We start from the raw sequence: 17,871 nt of genomic DNA, 5'->3' as shown, positions 1-17,871 counted from the left end.
GGACACGGGTTTCTTCCCTGGTGGGGGAACTAAGATCCCGCTTGTCTCTAGGTGCGGCCAAAAAAAAAAAAAAAAAAAAAAAAGACTATAAATTGGTTTGAATCAGTATCTAAACAAGGTCCACACAGGTAACATTTGCTTGTTGTGTTTCTAAGGCTCTTTAAATTCGAGCAATTTGCTCTCTCTTTTTTTAAGATGCTATTACTTTATTGCAAAATGGACTCAATTCATATATGCACACATTTACCAAAAAAAAAAAATCCACCACATATTAAATGAAAAAAGCGCAGTGTATTTTGAGGTTCTGAAAGCTGGTTTTAATTTAGAAATACTGAAAGTGGTTATACAGACACGTTATTTCTAAATCCATATGACCCTCTTATGGATACACGTAGCTCCATCCTTGTCATATGACCGCATCACAATTTAGCAAACCACAATTTTGGTCTTGGTAGATGCAGCCTGTACAGCAGGGGGCAGGATTACCTCCTTCTGGAAGCCAAAGCTCAGGAATCCCCTTCCAACGTTAAGCAGAGAGAATGGTTTTCAAGTTGAACACAAGGATAACTAAATGAAAAAGTTTCCTCTCAATCCAGAGATAAAGTAAATTCCCAGAGGATGTGGTGCTGAGGAACCATCTTAAATAAGAAATACTGTAGATATTCTGATTGCAAGAGCAATCACATTTGGTTTAAAAGCGGGGGGAGGGGCAGGAGGGGCTTCCCTGGTGGCGTAGTGGTTGAGGGTCTGCCTGCCAATGCAGGGGACGCGGGTTCGTGCCCCGGTCCGGAAGGATCCCGTATGCCGCGGAGCGGCTGGGCCCGTGAGCCATGGCCGCTGGGCCTGCGAAGCCACAACAGTGTGAGGCCCGCGTAGCAGGGAAAAAAAAAAAAACAGCGGGGCAGGAGTATTAAGAGTGCTTAGGAGAGAGGGTGGGTGGCCTGAGGGAGGAGTGCTTAGAGTCGGATAAAGAGCTGTGTGCTGCCAGAGAAGGGTGGAATCCTGCTCAGCAGGTCATTTCATGAAAGAAACCGAAACGCAGGAGGAAAGCCTCCATGGCGAGCGGAGTCGAGCGAGGAACGAGAGCAAATCTCAGAGACTAACTCAGGGAGTTTGGGAGGCGGTGCTGGAGCCGGTTTTTCCATATACTGGAACAACGCTAAACATGGGCGCGGACTCGGAAAACAAGCCTCCTCCGCCAGCCTCCCTGCAGCCGGGGAAACACCAGCGAAATACAACGAACGCCCCAGCAGGTGACTCTGGAGACGTCACGTGGAGACGTCACGTGTATCCGCTGCCGTCCGTGCCTCCGCCACTGGAAGTAGTCCCCGGCTGCGCCAGCTCCGAAGGGAGCTAGGCGGTGGAGTCCGGACGCCCTCGGGGCGTGAGTCCCGAGCGGAGGGTGCGCAGCCAATCCCTGGAAAGAGGGCGTGGCTAGCTCGGCCCCGAGGATCCCTCCGCCCGTGCTCACTGTGCTGAGGGCTTGTTAGTCGCCATTTTGGATGCTGAGCCTTCTTCCCCAAGTCTGTCTCTTCCGTTTTCAGGTCCGGATTCGGTCAGGTGAGTGTGGCTTCTTCAGCGTCAAGGATCTTTGTTTTCCTCCACACACTGCGCTCCGGATTTAGAAGTCCCTAGCCCAGGATTCAGAGGACCTTGAGGTGGCAGGTGAGGAGAAAGAGAAGGATCCTGGATGTGAGGGTCGGGCTGGAGGTCGGGCCGGAAAGGCTGTGGCACGGAAGGCCGCCCAAGGCCGGGCCCGGGGGCGTGGCAGGGCCGCAGGCAACTTGGACACCGTTGGTCCCGAATACTTGACGCCGCCAAACTTTGTTGTCCTCCCTGCTCCGAGGCGTCACTTCCCCGGGGCGGAAACGCCGCGGCCTGGGCTTCGGCACCCGACAGGGACAGGGCCGGGCCGGCGCTCTCGGGGACTCCCTTACCCGGTCCCTTTTGGCCCAGGGAGACTTCGGTAAGGTTGTGTCCCCGGTGCCTGCGGGAGTCTGTTCGCTTCTGAGCCCGGCAGCCTCCCCCCGGGCGGGGCGGCCTCCAGGGAAGGTACCTGGGGGCCCCGGAAGAAACTGCGTTTTTGTTTAGCGGAAGCAAAAAGCGACCTTTGGCCCCCTTTCGCAGACCCCTGCCTGTCTGATGAGCAATCTAGTGAGGAGCCTGTAGCCCTGTCCTTGCCCCCCTTCCTCTTTCTGTTCTCATCGCTCCTCTTCCGCGGTGCTGGAGGTGAGAGGACTTGAAACTCGACCTGCATAGTTTTACCGGGATCGGGACCGAAGAGTGTCGGTTTAATGATTAGGTAATAGAGGCAGCGACTTCCACTCTCTGAAGTAGTAAGATTGAAATTAAGAGCTGGTCATAGTTTTTCTATTATGCTTGCGTATTCATTATTTTTTATTACGAACATTGCAAACAGACAAAGGTAAAGACTGTAATGAATTCCCTCCTAATCCATCTTCAACAACGATCAGTTCCTGTCCAATCTTGTTTCGTTTATACCCCCGTTGTGTATTTATTTAATAAAGTAATAGTTGATATATATATATGTTTCCTCCCCCTCCCCCCCTTTGACTCCTTTACCTACGGAGAAATTTCCACGGGAAATTTTGTTTTTACAGCTTCTTCAGAACCTCATCTTCTGGGATAGGAGGACTTAGTAATATCCTTTTATTAGAGGATAAAAGATTGTTTTGAAACCTCAATGTTAGTATTACATTTTAAAGCCACCCAGTTTCTCACGTTTTCTCATTTTTAAAGTAGTGTTATTCTGTCCAAATTGTTTTCTTTCTTCCTCTACTCCTGTGCCTCTGGCTTCTCAATGATAGGAGCTCCAGAATCCCCAACTCTAGTCTACTTAGTTTAAGCTCTCATTCCTTTAAAATCAGAATCAATTCCCAATGATGTGTAGTCTCTTTTGATTTAAAAATAAAACTAGAAAAGAGTGTAGTCTAATGAAGTAATTTAAAATACAGGAAAAGTAGTATGCACATGAATACTAACTTCAGCATTATTTTATATAGCAAATATAAAAAGGTTGAGGAATTAAGTAAAAATGATTACTCAGTGCGGTATTAGGCAGCCGTTTAAAATAAGGTTCTATAGGCTGTAGCAGATATGCTGTTAAGTGATATAAGGATTCACTAGTGATCAGAGTCCATCATTAACAACTTTGTAAAAATATGCCTTAAGAGAAACTCTTGGTAAAAGTATACCCAAAGAATTTTTTTTTTTTTTTTTTTGCGGTACGCGGGCCCCTCACTGCTGTGGCCTCTCCCGTTGCGGAGCACAGGCTCCGGACGCGCAGGCTCAGCGCCCATGGGTCACGGGCCCAGCCGCTCCGTGGCATGTGGGATCTTCCCGGACTAGGGCACGAACCCGTGTCCCCTGCACCGGCAGGCGGACTCTCAACCACTGCACCACCAGGGAAGCCGTACCCAAAGAATTTTTTGTAATTTTTTTAATGTTACTTTTATTGAGAAACAAGATAAAGATCCTTTTATAATGCCTACACATTTCAGTATTTATAGCTCCTTCCAGAAAATCTTGATGGTCTCTGAATTCTGAAGCCTGTACTTTCGTTGTGAGTTATACATGATGCTACTGGTTTTGTGGTCCTTTATTTTATTAAATTTTCAATCTTGATTAGTTTGGTCACTGGAGATTTGATTATAGTGTGAAAATACAGTAAACTTGGCATTCTGTAAATGAAATGGTTTTAAGAATTGGGCTATAGGGCTTCCCTGGTGGCGCAGTGGTTGAGAGTCCGCCTGTCGATGCAGGGGACACGGGTTCGTGCCCCGGTCCGGGAAGATCCCACATGCTGCGGAGCGGCTGGGCCCGTGAGCCATGGCCGCTGAGCCTGTGCGTCTGGAGCCTGTGCTCCGCAACGGGGGAGGCCACAACAGTGAGAGGCCTGCGTACTGCAAAAAAAAAAAAAAAAAAAAAAGAATTGGACTATATTATCTTGGAAATGCTTTCTAGCTTGCTTGTACTTTTATGTCACATCTTCATGTCTGCAATACCTAAATCATACCTAAATCTGTTTACATTACTTATTTTATAAGAAAGAAGTATTCAGGATAAATAAAATAATACATTTCAAATACAGAAGTTTTCCTGTGTACTACAAAATATCATTCTATCCACTATTGACTCTGTTGCCTCCCTTCCCAGCTTGGTTCTTTTGGAGCTACAAGACTCTAAAGTTGGTTTCTTAGGACATGAGGGTCTGTTTTGCTATTTCTAGCTAAGTTTTCAGGATTACTGCCTCTAGGCAGCTTCACTAATTTGGGTAGCTGTTCTGAGCTGCAGCAGTCTTTCCCTTCTCCCCCCAGGTAAAATGAGGAATGAGCCAGTCCATGGTTTTACGTTTTCCCTTATTCAGGATGGAGAGATTATCCAGTTTTAAAAGGCTCCTGGAGCTGAGTGATAAAAGAGGGACTAGATCAGTTTGTTGCTCCAATGTTAAGGTCTGGGGTAAAGTGAGGAATCGGAAAGAGCCAAGAAGGGAACATGAGGTTGCTGCCCAGTGTGTGACATAATGGTGTTACACTAATAAAAATAGTAGTTAGAATACTGAGAAGTAGATTTGCAGTCACTAGTTCATAATCCTTTTATAAGGTTTATGTTATAGTTGTTTATGTATCTTATAGTTGTTTTTGTGTCACTTGTCCCCATTAGATTGTGAACTCCTTGAAACACCAGGGTCACATCTTACTTAAATGTCTCTTGTCTCTGTTGGCTTAGCACAGTACTTGATAGAATAGCACTCAACAGATGTTTGGTGAGTGGATGAATGACAGTAAAAATGTTGAGGCACAAAATGATCTCAGAATAACCTCTAAATCAGAAGAGAATTTTAAATTAGGTATTGGACAATATTAGTATGTGGTAGTGTATATATGTTTGTTTGATGTGTGTAAATGTTTATATATGTATAAAACAGTAACTGTTTACCAGAACAGTTTATTAACTTTTAGGTTATTCCTAAAATTAATATTCCTAATCATGTAAGATACAAAGTTTATGGTAGTTAGCTTTGGAAACACAGTTTCAAATCTTGAAATGTGGGAATTCCCTGGAGGTCCAATGGTTAGGACTTGGCACTTTCACTGCTGGGGCCCGGGTTCAGTCCCTGGTCGGGGAACTAAGATCCCTGCAAGCTGTGCTGCATGCCCCCCCCCCCCAAAAAATCCTGAAATGGTAATTAAATTGATCTTTTGTATTAGATAAGTTTTGAGTCTGATGATTTTTAAAATATATTGGTAATTATTTAGGACCTGTGCCCCCTGCATTGGAAGCACGGAGTCTTAACCACTGGGCAACCAGGGAAGTCCAGGAATCTAATTTCTGAAAGTTGAAAATTCTCAGAACTCAAGTTGACAAAGTGTTTTGGCAAATTATTTTCCTTTCCTTAAATCTAAAACAAAACTAGATTCTGTAAGTTTGTGAAATTCAAAAATCAATGTTATTATTATTTCATTAATTTTTATTATTTATTTTTGGCTGCATTGGGTCTCCGCTGAGGCACACGGGCTTCTCACTGCGATGGCGTCCCCCGCTGTGGAGCACGGGCTTCAGGTGCGCAGGCCTCAAGCCGTGGCTTGCGGGCCCAGTTGCTCCACGGCATGCAGGATCCTCCCGGACCAGGGGTCGAACCCGTGTCCCCCGCATTGGCAGGCGAGCTCCCAACCACTGCACCACCAGAGAAGCCCCTAAAAATCAATGTTATTTTTAGTTAAATTTCCACTAATTAACATGATGAATGAGTGACAGCTTTGTACTAAGTACTGTAAGGCAGTGTGAGAATAACAGTGGAACCTCAGAAATAGTGTTTGCCTTCAAGAAGAGCTATACTGATTATATACAGTTGAAATCCTCCAATGAGGTCAAAACAGTTAATCAAAAAAGTTCAAGCAGGGGAAAAAAGATACAAAGCATACCTTTAACATTTTATTTTAACCTAAGACACATACAAAATTCCATTTAATAATGGAGTGTAACCTTTAAAAATTGTGAATCACTGTATTGTATATCTGTAACATATAATATTGTACATCAACTATTCAGTTTTAAAATTTTATTTATCAGCTGATCTTTAGATTATTAGACATTTTCTTTGAGTATCGGTCTTTTTTTTTTTTTTTTTTAAATTTCTGGCTGCATTGGGTCTTTGTTGCTGCGTTCGGGCCTTCTTTAGTTGGCAGTGAGTGGGGGCCACTCCTCGTTGCGGTGTGCGGGCTTCTCATTGCGGTGGCTTCTCTTGTTGCGGAGCACCGGCTCTAGGCGTGCAGGCTTCAGTAGTTGTAGCATGCAAGCTCAGTAGTTGTGGTTCGCAGGCTCTAGAGCGCAGGCTCAGTAGTTGTGGTGCACAGGCCCAGTTGCTCCGCAGCATGTGGGATCTTCCCGGACCAGGGCTCGAACCCGTGTCTCCTGCATTGGCAGGCGGATTCTTAACCTCTGTGTCACCAGAGAAGCCCAGAGTATGGGTCTGTTGACTAGAGTTTGTTTTATTTTACTTTATTTTATTTGTTTATTTTTTGGCCGCGCCTCTTGGCTTGCGGGATCTCAGTTCCCCAACCAGGCATCGAACCTGGGCCACAGCAGTGAAAGTCTGGATTCCTAACCTCTGGGCCACCAGGGAACTCCCTAGAGTTTATTTTAACAAACGTTTATATGGTGCTTATTGTGTACGTATGTTCTAGGCACTGTTCTAAATGCCACAATTTTTTTTTTTTTTTTTTTGGCCGTACCGCAAGGCTTGCGGGATATTAGTTCCCCAACCAGGGATTGATCCCAGGCCCTTGCCAGTGAAAACACAGAGTCCTAACCACTGGACAACCAGAGAATTCCCTAAACTCCACAGATTTTCATTTAATCCTCATACCAGCCTTTTGAGTTGTGAGGGTTCATGTAAATATTTGTGCTAATTTTCCTTAAATGTTTAACAGAGAAGCTACCTGGGCCTGGATTTTCTTCTGGAATGGTTCCTAATTTTATATTCAATTTTTGTAATGTTTAGGGGCAATTACATTTTTGACTTCTTTGTGTCAGTTTTTGTTTTTTTTTTTAAATTGAAGTATAGTTGATTTACAGTGTTGTGTTAGCTTTGGGTGTACAGCAAAGTGATTAAGTTATACATGTATATCTCTTCTTTTTCAGATTCTTTTCCGTTATAGGTTATTATTACAAGATGTTGAGTATAGTTTCACTTTGTGTCAATTTTGGTAAATTGCGTTTCTAACAGATTTGTTCATTTTGTCTCATGGTTGAATTTATAGGTGTAGATTAGTAATAATGTCCCCTTCTAATGTTTGTAGGATCTGTAATGATATCTGTCTCTTTCCATCCTGATACTGGTAATTTGTGTCTCCTCTCTCTCTCTCTCTCTCTTCCTCCCCCTCTCTCCCTCCTTCCTCTTTTCAAAAGAACCTGCATTTGGTTTCATTGATTTTCCTCTTTTCTGTTTCATTGGTTTTTGCCTTGTTTTTATTGTTTCCTTCTGCTTGCTTTGAGTTAATTTTGCTCTTTTTATCGTTACTTGTGGTGGAAGCTTAGATTACTAATTTGAGACCTACCTTCTTTTTTTAAATATAAATTTATTTATTTATTTATTTTTGGCTGCGTTGGGTCTTCGTCGCTGCGCTCGGACTTGCTCTAGTTGCGGTGAGCAGGGGCTACTCTTCGTTGCCATGCGCGGGCTTCTCATTGTGGTGGCTTCTCTTGTTGTGGAGCACGGGCTCTAGGTGTGCAGGCTTCAGTAGTCGTGGCACGCGGGCTCTAGAGTGCAGGTTCAGTAAGTTGCTCCGTGGCATGTGGGATCTTCCTGGACCAGGGCTCGAACCCATGTCCCTTGCATTGGCAGGCGAATTCTTAATCACTGCACCGCCAGGGAAGTCCCGAGACTTTTCTTCTTTCCTAATGTAAGCATTTAGAGTTGTAAATTTTGCCCTAAGCACTGTTTTAGCTTCATCCACAAATTTTGGTGTTATATTTTAATTTTCATTTTCTTACAGTTTAAACCTTTAAAAATAATTTCCACTTGAAACTTCCTCTTTAACATGGATTATTTAGAAGTAATGGTGTTTAATTTCCAAGTGTTTGGAGATTTTCTGTTATCTTTCTTGTTACTGATTTCTGGTTAATTTCCATTGCAGTTGAAGAACATACTTTGGGTGACTTAAGTTCTGTTTAATTTGTTAAGGTTTGTTTTGTACTTCAGGATACGGTCTGTATTCATGAATGTTCCCTGTGCTTTGCTGTGTTGAGTGGAGTGTTCTATGTAAACGTCAGTAAGATACAGTTGGTGTTCAGTTCTTGTATATCCTGATATTCTGTCTACTAGTTGATGAATTACAGAGGGAAGTACAGTTGAAGTCTCCAACTACAATTAGGGATTTGTTTCTTTGTCCTGTCCTGTCTTTTCTTCTTGTATTTTGAAGCTCTGTTGTTCCCTGAATTCACTATTAGTATTGCTACATTTTCTTGGTGAATTCACCCTTTAATGATTATATAATATTCCTTTGTATCCCTGGTTTTCCTTGCTGAAGTCTACTTTAACACTTCAGCCCCTTCAGCTTTTTTTTTTTAAGTTGAGATATAATTGATCTATAACATTTTATTAATTTCAGGTGTACAACATGATTTGATATTTGTATGTATTGGGAAATGATCACAACAGTAAATCTAGTTAACATCTGTCACCATACAGAGTTACAATTCTTTCTCTTTTGATGAGAACTTTCAAGATTTATTCTCTTGGGAGTTCCCTTGCAGTCCAGTGATTAAGACTCCAAGCTTCCACTGCAGGAAGCGTGGGTTCAATCCCTGGTCAGGGAACTAAGATCCCACATCCCACATGCCATGCAGCACAGCCAGAAAATTAAAAAATAAAAAAGATTTATTCTTTTAGCAACTTTCGAATACACAGTACAGTATTAACCACAGTCACTACACCACATTGTACATTACATCCCAAGACTCATTTATTTTATAACTGGAATTATGTAACGAAATGGGTAGAGGGGGTCGAAAGGTACAACTTCCAGCTTTCTTTTGATTAGTGTTTGCGTGATCTAGTTTTTTTCATCCTTTACTTTTAACCTGCCTACATTATTGTATTGACGTGCGTTTTTTCTTGGCAGTATATAGTTGGATCATTTTTTGAACCATTCTAGAAAGTCTAGTTAACATCTGTCACCATACATAGTTACAATTCTCTGTGTTTTGTGTTTAGATCATTTCTATTTAATTATGTAATTATTAGTATATTTGACTTTAGTTCTACCATTTTATTATTTGTTTTGTTTTTCATTTCTGTTTCTGCTTTCCTGCTTTCTCTTGGGTTATTTGAACACTTTAGTATCAAATTTAAAATCTGTCGAGTTTTTTAGTCTATTTTTTGATATAGTACGTTTTATTGGTCACTCTAGGGATTACAGTGGATGTACTTAACTTTTCACAATTTACTTAGAATCAGTATTTTATCACTTATTGTGGAATACAGAAACATATAGGTCCCTTTGCCCTGCCCCCCCTTAATACTATTATGTTGTGGTCATCTTATGTATTACATCTACATACATTGAAAAAAAAAACCATCAGACAATGTTATTAGTTTTGCTTTTAACTGTCAAATACAAATTTTTTTATTTTGGCCATGCCACTTGGCATGCAGGATCCCCAACCAGGGATCGAACCAATGCCCCCTGCAGTGGAAGCACGGAATCCCAACCACTGGACCGCCAGGGAAGTGTCCCTCAAATACGTTTTAAGAGACTCAGGAGAAGAACCATCTATTATATTTACCCAGATATTTGCCATTTCTGTAATACAAGATATAAATACTTGCCATTTCTTCCTTTTTTTAGTTTTCCAAGTTTTCTTATTAATTTTCCCTCATCTGAGAATGACTTATTTCACCTTTATTTCTGAAGGATATCGTCTCTGGATATAGAATTCTGGGTTGACAGTTCTTTTCTTTTGGCACTTCTTTTTGGCCTCCATTGTTTCTGATGTGAAATCTGTTATTTGAATAGGTCATCTATTGGTAACATGTTTTTCTCTGACTGCTTTCAGTATTTAAAAAATTTGTCTTTAGTTTTCAATTTGATTAAGATGAGTCCAGGCATAAATTTCTTTGGAGCTCTCTGAGCTCTTTCAGTCTGTAGATTTATGTTTTTTGCTAAATTTGGGGAGTTTTCAAAAGTTTTTTGGTACCAAACTAGTTCTCCCATCCTTCTGGGATTCTGACAGTGCAAACATTAGGTCCTTTGCTGTTTGTTCTACAGATATCCGAGGCTTTGATCACTTTTTTCAATGTTTTTTATCTCTGTTTTTCAGATTGGATACGTAGTATTGACCTATCTTGAAGTGCATTGGCTTTTTCTGCTGTCATTTGCTTTCTGCTATCCAGCTCACACAGTGAGTTTCTTACTTTTGATGTATTTTTCAGTTCTAAAGTTTGTTTCTTCTGGAATTCCCTGGTGGTCCAGTGGTTAGGACTCGGTGCTTTCACTGCTGGGGCTGGGTTCCATGCAGCTAAAAAAAAAAAGTTTGTTTCCTCTTTATGTCTTTTGTTTCTTTACTGAGACTTTCTGTTATTCATTTCAAGAGTATTTGGCCTTACCTGTTGCAACGTTTTTTTTTGTTTTTGTTTTTTAAATAAATTTATTTATTTATTTATTTTGGCTGCGTTGGGTCTTTGTTGCTGCACGCGGGCTTTCTCTGGTTGTTGCGAGAGGGGGCTACTCTTTGTTGTGGTGCGCGGGCTTCTTGTTGTGGTGGCTTCTCTTGTTGCAGAGCATGGGCTCTAGGCGCACGGGCTTCAGTAGTTGCGGCACGTGGGCTCAGTAGTTGTGGCTCGTGGGCTCTAGAGCGCAGGCTCAGTAGTTGTGGCGCACGGGCTTCATTGCTCCACGGCATGTGGGATCTTCCCTGACCAGGGCTCGAACCCGTGCCAGCTGCATTGGCAGGCGGATTCTTAACCACTGCGCCACCAGGGAAGTCCCCTGTTGCAACGTTTTTTTAAATTTTTTTTTTTATTGAAATATAGTTGAATTGTTGCAACCTTTTTATAGTAGCTGCTGCTTTTTGCGGTACGCGGGCCTCTCACTGTTGAGGCCTCTCCCGTTGCAGAGCACAGGCTCCGGACGCGCAGGCTCAGCAGCCATGGCTCACGGGCCTAGCCGCTCCGCGGCATGTGGGATCTTCCCCGACTGGGGCACGAACCCGTGTCCCCTGCATCGGCAGGCGGACTCTCAACCACTGCACCACCAGGGAAACCCTATAGTAGCTGCTTTAAAGTCTTTGTCAATTAATTCCAACATCTGTATAATCTCAGCATTGATGTATGTTGATTGTCTTTTCCATGAGTTGACTTTCCTGTTGGTGTATTTCACCCACTCTGTCCATACCAGGGGTCCCCTTTCTGGTTTCTCAAGGCAGGACTAGAGAGCTTCTCTTGATATTCTTCCTTTCTCTATCAGTGTTCACTTCTGGGTTTCAGGCTGCCTTGCATCTAGGCCAGGGAATATAAGAGGAAAAAAAGTGATAAACTCACTACCACGTTATTGGCATATCAAATTCTGGTCTCCATCCAGCTTCTATTATTTACTTTTCAGAATTCTCAAAGAGCTGCTCCATACGTGCTCTTCAGGATTTATAGCTTCATTCAGTGAAAGGAATGCTGAACCTAGAACCCTGTTCTTTACTTCTGTTTTTTAAGGACTATTCATGTTTTTCTAAGAATAGCTAGTTCATTAATTCTGATTTCTGGATAGTATTCTGTCATGTTTCTGTTACATTTTATCTGTCTTCTTGTAATGGACACTTAGCATTCCTCCACCTCCTTACTACCACAGAATCTGTATACATGTGTCTTCATGGTCTTCTGTACAGATTTCTTTCAGGGTATATGTCCAGGAATGGGATTGCTGGATCCTAAGGTATATGCATACATTTACCATTAAGATATATATATTATTAAATACTGATAGACTAATACTGCTAGAATACTGATAGATGAATAGAGTATTATTTAACCTTCAATGGAAGGAAACTCATGTGCTACAACATAGACTATTGGAGTATACTAATATTAGTACTCCATTGTGTGTGTATATATACACACATGTATATACATTTTGTTTATCCATTCATCTGTCAATGGACAGATTGTTTCCACCACTTGGCTATAGTGAATAATGCTGCTATGAACATGAGTGTGCAGATTACATTACTGTTTTTTTTTTTGCGGTACGCGGGCCTCTCACTGCTGTGGCCTCTCCCGTTGCGGAGCACAGGCTCTGGACGCGCAAGCTCAGCGGCCATGGCTCACGGGCCTAGCCGCTCCGCGGCATGTGGGATCTTCCCAGACCGGGGCACGAACCCGTGTCCCTTGCATCGGCAGGCGGACTCTCAACCACTGTGCCACCAGGGAAGCCCTACGTTACTTTTAAGAAATAAGATTTGCAAGAGATGTCTTGAGGATTAATCTCAATTGTCTATGCCTTTTTGCTTATTTCATATAATTCAGTACAATGGGATATTTAGTGTCCTGCAGAATCATAGGGTTGAAACGGACTTTAGAGATTATGTTGTAAGAACTTAAATTATATTCACTATACCGTACTTATTATTGTAGAAAGACGATTTAGCTTCAATTTTCTAGCTTGGTTAACTGAAGTCTTAGTACAGTGTAAATTTGAGGTTGCTTTGGTAGATGTAGGTTCTGGCTTCTTTGGTCTTGTGGAAAAATAATAGTCTTTGGGCTGGATGCCTTCTGTTTCCTCCTCCAGAGCCACATACCATCCTTTTCCCTCTGATCTACATCCCTGGAGGCTCATTCACGTGTACCGTGTCTGTTGGCCCCTTTGCTTTCTGGCTTCCAGTTGAAGGGTAGATGGATTGGCAGGAGGAATGAGGGCTAGGTATTTATTCCCCTGCTGCTTCCCTTCCAGGTTGCTGCAAGTGGTCTGCATACCTCTACCAGTGATTCCTGTCTGGTGGCCCTTTCCATATAGCTACCCTCTCCAGATTCTACTTCCTCATCTTGCCCCTTCAGGCCTAGATGTGTTAATGGTTCTGGGACAATTCACTGTCCTTTGTTGGTTTCTCTAAGTCTTACCCACACCTTTGTAAGTAGTCTTTTTTTTTATTCTTCTAAATGTCTTTATTGTACATCACAAATATTTCACATTATTTAATTGAGAGGCTTACAGAAATAGAGTATATTTCTATCATTGATCAGTAAAGTTCCTTCAAACCCGCATTGTCTTTATTTGTGCACAATATACTCGATATATTTTGTGGGTTTTTTTGACTCATTTAGAAGGGTTAAAAGCAGCAAGAACTTATGTTTCTTTCCATTACATGCAAAAATCAATTTTGACAGTGATAAACTGACTACCATGGATTCTAAATACCACTTTTAGATTCTGATCTCCCATATAGCTATCTATTCCCCTAACCAAATGAATAATCTGCATTTTATTTCATTTTTTTCCCTTACTAACATTACTTATATTATTTTAAAGATGGAATTTTGATAGGATTAGGGGCTAATAATGAGTATGTGGTACCTCACTTTTATTGTTTTTTTTTAATAACAAAGTGAATCAGTTATACATACACATATGTTCCCATATCTCTTCCCTCTTGCGTTTCCCTCCCTCCCACCCTCCCTATCCCACCCCTCCAGGTGGTCACAAAGCACCGAGCTGATCTCCCTGTGCTATGCGGCTGCTTCCCACTAGCTATCCACCTTACGTTTGGTAGTGTATATATGTCCATGCCTCTCTTTCGCTTTATCACAGCTTACCCTTCCCGCTCCCTATATCCTCAAGTTTATTCTCCAGTAGTCTGTGTCTTTATTCCTGTCTTACCCCTAGGTTCTTCATGACATTTTTTTTTCTTAAATTCCATATATATGTGTTAGCATACGGTATTTGTCTTTCTCTTTCTGACTTACTTCACTCTGTATGACAGACTCTAGGTCTATCCTAGAGTCAATTAGCTCTCACAAATAGCTCAATTTCGTTTCTTTTTATGGCTGAGTAATATTCCATTGTATATATATATGTGCCACATCTTCTTTATCCATTCATCTGATGATGGACACTTAGGTTGTTTCCATCTCCGGGCTATTGTAAATAGAGCTGCAATGAACATTTTGGTACATGACTCTTTGAATTATGGTTTTCTCAGGGTATATGCCCAGTAGTGGGATTGCTGGGTCATATGGTAGTTCTATTTGTAGTTTTTTAAGGAACCTCCATACTGTTCTCCATAGTGGCTGAACCAATTCACATTCCCACCAGCAGTGCAAGAGTGTTCCCTTTTCTCCACACCCTCTCCAGCATTTATTGTTTCTAGATTTTTTGATGATGGCCATTCTGACTGGTGTGAGATGATATCTCATTATAGTTTTGATTTGCATTTCTCTAATGATTAATGATGTTGAGCATTCTTTCATGTGTTTGTTGGCAGTCTGTATATCTTCTTTGGAGAAATGTCTATTTAGGTCTTCTGCCCATTTTTGGATTGGGTTGTTTGTTTTTTTGTTATTGAGCTGCATGAGTAGTCTCTCTTTTTAAAAATATTTATTTATTTATTTGGCTGCTCTGGGTCTTAGTTGTGGCATGTGGGATCTTCGTTGCGGTGCGTGGGATCTTTACTTGGGGCATGTGGACTCTTAGTTGCAGTATGCATGCGTGATCTAGTTCGCCAACCAGGGATTGAACCTGGGCCCCCTGCATTGGGAGCTCGGAGTCTTAACCCCTGGACTACCAGGGAGGTCCTGTAAGTAGTCTCTTTATTAAAGTCTCACATTACCCAGGTGTGGATACTATGTGTTTCCAGCTAGGACCCTGATTGTTAGACTCCTTTAAAGGGGCACTGTGATTTTACTTATTTTTGTAAATTTGAACAAATACTATTACTGAATCGTAAGATGAGTAATTTAGGTTTATTTTTATCTGCTTTCTACAGTAGGTTTACAGTAGGGTTTTTGGGGGAGAGAAACTCCCCCACACATTCCAAGCCAAAAGATTAACAGTGAAATATAGACCTCACTTCAGTGTTTTCAGCTTCCTTCACAGAGTTCGATTTATATTTGCAGCATAAAATATTTTTAAGCTCCTCTTTCAGAGAATTTTAGCACTTTCTTCTTCAGAGTCCCTATTCTTATGATTGTTTGGGTTCCTTTCTTTTCCAAGCTGTTTCATTATGGTCCCAAACTAGCATTTGTGGATGCTGACCCATTTTAGGCAAATATGTGAAATAGAGATGTCTTTACACCCTCCAGAGTTTCTTCATGTTGCTAAAGCTACCCCCTTATTCCCTGTCTCTTCCATTAACACTTTTGTGTCTTTCAGTGTCTAGCCACTTTAGATACCTATTCTGATAAGTTGATCTTAATGTTTACTGATGAGTTAACATTTTGCTTTTCTAAGGAGGCAAATGAATTTATTTATATTATTCTTTGTCTTTTGATAGAAATTCCGAATTATATACTTTCTGAGGTAGATTTCGTTTTTAGTGTTAGCTTTAATGTTAGTTCAAATTCCTTGGATTTGAAAAGAGTTTTACATATAGGAAAAACTAAATCTGTTTTTGTTTGTTTTTTTAGTCTAGCCTTTGTCTTTACATATGTGCTTTTTTTAAAACTCAGAATTTGGAGTCATCCTGCATATATAGTCATGCTTTTTAAACTAATATCATTAATAAATAAGTTAATAAATGCTTTTTATTTATTTATTTGGCTGCATTGTGTCTTCGTTGCTGTGTGTGGGCTTTCTCTGTATGCGGTGAGCGGGGGTTCCTCTTCATTGTGGTGCACAGGCTTCTCATTGCAGTGGCTTCTCTTGTTGCAGAGCATGGGCTCTAGGCTTGCGGGCTTCAGTATTTGCAGCACGTGGGCTCAGTAGTTGCGGCACACAGGCCCTAGAACGCGTGGGCTTCAGTAGTTGCGGTGCATGGGTTCAGTAGTTGCCGCGCGTGGGCTCTAGAGCACAGGCTCAGCAGTTGTGGTGCACAGCCTTAGTTGCTCCGTGGCATGTGGGATCTTCCTGGACCAGGGATTGAATCCATGTCCCCTGAATTGGCAGGCGGATTCTTAACCACTGTGCCAGCAGGGAAGTCCCAGTAAATGCTTTTTAAAAAATATTTTAGTGGCTACTTAAAATTCCATCGTAAATATATATAATTTGTTTAACTAGTAAGAACAGTATTTCATTATTCATATGGTTCATTATTTCAATTTTTTGGTCTTAAAATGTGCTGATAAATGTATATATTTATTTTTTATTTTTTATTTATTTATTTTTTTTGCGTTACGCGGGCCTCTCACTGTTGTGGCCTCTCCCATTGCGGAGCACAGGCTCCAGACGCACAGGCTCAGTGGCCATGGCTCACGGGCGCAGCCGTTCCGCGGCATGTGGGATCTTCCCGGACTGGGGCAGGAACCCGTGTCCCCTGCATCGGCAGGCGGACTCTCAACCACTGCGCCACCAGGGAAGCCCCATGATAAATATTTTTGTATAAAATTCTGTGCATGAAGCTCTGATTATTTCCTTAGGTTAAGTTTCTAGGAGTAGAATTACTAGGTCAAAATGTATATGTTTTTAAGGCTTCTGAAAATAAAGTACAGATATGACTAATATTTTGTTTGCAAGTATTGACGGCATCTGATGATTATAGACTACTTAAGAACTACCGAGAAATCTTGATGTTTTTCTGTCATAACTGTATCAGACCCCCAGTATTGTTATCTTTTATCTATGAGATGGTATCCACTGAAGAATTCAAATCCCATAATAATAAACTCCAGAGAACCATTATTTCTTTGTGGCCCTTACTGCAGTTGTTATTTTAGTTACTGATGTGATAAGTTTCTCTAACTAGACTATAAACTTCCATAAGGGCAGGAACCGTGTCTGTTTTTCCTTACCAATATTATCTCCAGGGCCTGTCACAGTATAGTAGGCATTCAATAAATATTTGTTGAAGGGGGTTAAAAATATATATTGTATCACAATTGTTAGTACCAAAAATGATGTAGCACTGTATGATTAGGATTGTTTAATTGGATTTTGAATTCAGATGCACTTAGGTTTTATCCTTAGCTCTACCACTTAGTTGCTGGCTGATCTTGGGCAAGTGCCTGGTAGAGTAAATGTTAGTGCTAGTTACTGTTTCCCAGGCTGTTTTTCTAATTCCTATCTATCTCTGGTTATGAATGCCTTCAGAACAGGAATACTGTATGGATCTAGTCAGCACCAGAACCTACTATAGCACCTGACATCATCTAAATAATTTTTGAATTGAAGTTCGTTTCTTTTTTTTTTTTTGCGGTACGCGGGCCTCTCACTGTTGTGGCCTCTCCCGTTGTGGAACACAGGCTCCAGACACGCAGGCTCAGCGGCCATGGCTCACGGGCCCAGCCGCTCCGCGGCATGTGGGATCTTCCTGGACCGGGGCACGAACCCATGTCCCCTGCATCGGCAGGCAGACTCTCAACCACTGCGCCACCAGGGAAGCCCTGAATTGAAGTTTTGAATTTAGGATTATGAGACATGTGACATAAGCTGTAATTAATACCATGCTTCAGCTGTACTGAACTTGTGTTTCTCACAAAACTTCTTGTTCTTTCTAGTACCTGGATTTTACACACATCACTCCCTCTGCCCAGGATAGTCACACCCTCTTTTTACCTTACGAATATCTTGCTTGTCCTTCAGGACTTGGCTTAGGCTTTTCCTTCTCCTAGAAAGAATTCTGTAACATCCCTGAGCAGGTTGCATGTCTTTTCTCTAGAATAGGTTTTTTAATCTTGACACTATTGACATTTTGGGCTGGATTTTTTTTTGT

General features: G+C 41.6%; 1 protein-coding gene across 9 annotated transcripts in view; it reads left to right on the top strand.

The window, feature by feature from the left end:
* The first annotated feature begins 1,455 nt into the window (after nt 1-1,455).
* Nucleotides 1,456-17,871, top strand: part of IST1 (IST1 factor associated with ESCRT-III) — a 31,256-nt gene continuing 14,840 nt past the window's right edge. For 3 of the 9 annotated variants that reach the window (XM_060131978.1, XM_060131977.1, XM_060131976.1), the window contains exon 1: nt 1,474-1,665. The gene's annotated coding sequence lies outside the window, so the exon portion shown is untranslated. Of the gene's footprint in view, nt 1,666-1,947; nt 1,967-10,344; nt 10,426-17,871 lie in introns of those variants that run through there. The other 6 variants (XM_060131971.1, XM_060131973.1, XM_060131970.1 and 3 more) reach the window with 6 other exon arrangements.

This window comes from Lagenorhynchus albirostris, chromosome 19, assembly GCF_949774975.1.
Source record: "Lagenorhynchus albirostris chromosome 19, mLagAlb1.1, whole genome shotgun sequence".
In the NCBI taxonomy this organism is placed as follows: Eukaryota; Metazoa; Chordata; class Mammalia; order Artiodactyla; family Delphinidae; genus Lagenorhynchus; species Lagenorhynchus albirostris.
This window is presented reverse-complemented; position numbering and strand designations above follow the sequence as displayed.